Consider the following 3,345-nt stretch of genomic DNA (forward strand, 5'->3'; position numbering starts at 1 on the left):
ACTAGCCTCACATGCATTAGTTTTCATGCTAAAAGGGATATCAACACATTGGAAACAAATTGTGTGTTACCAATTAACTGGAGAATCTTTTAATTACAATGAACTCTATAAAATTATTATGGAAATTTAAAAAAGTGCTTTGTGGAAAAAATTAAATATAATCGCTGGAAAACATAGTAAAATAGTAAATTTTATAGAACCTCCTGTCGTACCAACAGAAAAATTATTTGTATTGCCCGATCCAGTACATGCATTTAAAAACATTGCTGCAGCAATAATAGAAGCAAATTTGTATTTAGCAATTATATCGTAACAAAATATCAGTTGCCTTCAGATATTGTTATCATAGAATCAATTATACAACTGTACGAATTGGAGAAAAATAATGTTTTAAAATTATGCCCTCAGCTACAAGAAAAAGTTTTATATCCTTCCCATCAGTGTGGCCAGATTGGGCGATTAATGCGGTATGCCCAAACAACAAAACACAAACTTCATGCTTCCAAAATTGCACATAATCAACTGAGGATAGAAAAGTATGGTGAGTTCAAAATCATATGGCAGAAATTTATTTTTGAATTAATTTTATTGTAATTTTGTAAATATTAAAGTGTATTGTAATTGTATGANAAAATGCTGCTGGGGAATTTATGTTACAAAATTGTTCTCTTTTTGCATTTAAATTGCTCAGTTTGCCTTCGTCAAATGCCGACGTAGAGAGAAGTTTCTCGGTCATGAATATTGTGAAATGCAAATTGAGGAATAAAATGCACTTAGATTTGTTAAATTCAATATTGTTAACAAGAGCGCATTTTAAAACGAACAAAATATGTTGTAAAAATTTTGAACCTTCAAAGGTCATGTATTCAAGATTTACTTCTAAAATGTATGAATCTGGTAATAGTAATAGAGATGATGATGAAATTAGTACTACTGAGGAAATTCTTGTGGTTTATGATGCTTATACTTAATATTAATGCAAAATGTTATATTTAGTGCTTGAGAGTTTATTGAGAAATTTAATAAAAATGGAAATCTAATGTATAAAAACGAGTATGTTTTAGGATGGTCCTAAGATTTTGAAAAATATGTGACATGTATCGATCGTCCAAATCACTAAACAATTGTTGAACTAGTCTACTCCATATTCGTGATAATGGTAGGTAAACATTTTACCCAAAATTACTAAAAAAACATCTAGAGCTAGAGCTGGGACCCTATAGTGGTACGCGATTCTCAATAAGGTTTCCAATCTTATTAAATTCACAAGAAAGTAAATTTTTGAACTTTCTAGTTTATCTTTATCAAAAAAACTGTACAAAATGAAGACAGAATAATTGAATCTGAAGATATAAGAATCATTTCCATTTTAATTAATTTCTACCGTGCGGGTCCATGCTGTTCTCACACAGCCTACCCAACGGTAGGCTGTGGTTCTGTTTCCGTGGTAGTAGTTTGTAGGTTATGTGTTAATTCAAGGCTAATCATTCTGGAATCTGGATCTACAATACATTTGATTGGTTCATAGACAATTTAAATTTATCTATTTGTGGTATATAGAAACACAGCGTAACGATTTTAGTTCTTCTCGTTCGATTTCGTTTAGTGGCGCTTTTGGGCGGTTTTTTAAAGGCGCGGTTACGCGCTAGATTTTAGAAATCTGGCCACACTGCTTCCCATTGTGAAAAAATGAATGTTGGTATTGCTGTGGCACTTTTAAATAGTGACGTTTCCACTGCAATTTTATATTACATATCTCAAAATAAAATAGACGCTGTTTTTCTTGAAAAAATTCATACGTGGTTTAAAACAGTAACAAGGCGCTGCTATTCACTGGTTTTATCTAGAAAAATAAATGAAAAATACGAAGAAACTTTAGATTTATTAAATTGCATTCAGGAAGTAATATACACTCCTGTTCAAAATTAACACACCATTATAATTTACCGAAATTTTGTTGCTACTTTCTTTCGTAACCCGGAGTCCGATGTCAATGATTTTTTTTTGCATTGTAGGTTTATTTCTTGACAATGTCACTATACTTGTTTTCGATAAAACTTTAATTTTCGGTTTATACCGGGCGTAATAAAAATAGTGTGTATTTTTTCTTAAACTTGTGGGGTATACCAGTAACTCTAACATTCATCTTGCTATCGCATACAGTCGTGTTTAAATCAAGTTACCTTATTATTGACCGATTTACTGCAATATTATAAAAATCGTAGATGGCTTATGTCATGATGGATTAAAGCTTGACAGTTTCAAAACCTTTTCTAGTAACGAAAAAAGAAAGAAAAAGCCTTAAAATTTAGAAACATGAATCAACCACGTAATTTAACGAATGATTAGGGTGTAAGAACATTCACTTTAGTAGAAGAAGGACGAAGTATGCGTTATGTGGTCAATCTGTTAAATGTTAACCATTCCACAATTAGTCGTATGGTTAGAAGATATAGGGAAACAGGATTGTACTCTAGAAGACAAGGGCAGGGAAGATAAATATTGACGAGTCCAAGGGATGAGCGTTTTCTCCGTCAAATTGTTTTCAAGATGTAAGAAATGTTATGATTTCTGCTCTGACTATCAGAAGACGTTTAAAGGGAGTAGGATTAGCTAGTAGAAGGTCTGCAGTTAGACCACTTACAATTAGATTTGCTACAGATCATGCAAATTGGACTGTCGACGACTGGAAATAAGTTTTGTTTTCCGAAATATTCAGATGGGCGTGAAAGGGTGTGGCGAAGACATGGAGAAAGATTTGCTACCTGTAACATCGTGTCGAAGGAATCATTTGGTGGTGGGTCTAGAATGTTTTGGGGAGGTATTTGTTATAATGCCCGTACAGAATTAGTACCAATTCGTCCAAGGTCAATGAAAGCTCAATTTTACTTGGAAAATATTGTTCAAGATCACGTAATACCCTTTGCGCCGTTTATAGGGGATCGGTTACCGTATACTTTTTCCAGTGTCGAGCACTAGATTACCACCACCGCCACGCCGCCAACCGGGGAATCACCCCCAGGAATCCCCGTACCGCCGTCCCAGAATTCCCGAGTGAATGCAGAACAGAAGCGCCGTTGAGCTATAATTAGGCAAGCTAGGGCCCGCTTGGGAGCCCGATTCATAGCCAACACGGCGCACTATAATTCATTTGGACTTGGGTATGGACAAAATTAAGTAGCGCCTCGTAGAAAAAAGATAAAAAAAATATAAAATAGCGTTTTAAAGCTTAAGTAGAACAGATTAAGGGAAAAATAATCACATTTCACCAAAACCCCATTTACACCCTCAAAATTGAGCCCCAAAATTATAATTTTGGGAAAAAATTTACATTTTTTGCTCTCT

Source organism: Anoplophora glabripennis, unplaced genomic scaffold, assembly GCF_000390285.2.
Source record: "Anoplophora glabripennis isolate ALB-LARVAE unplaced genomic scaffold, Agla_2.0 scaffold1663, whole genome shotgun sequence".
Lineage (NCBI taxonomy): Eukaryota > Metazoa > Arthropoda > Insecta > Coleoptera > Cerambycidae > Anoplophora > Anoplophora glabripennis.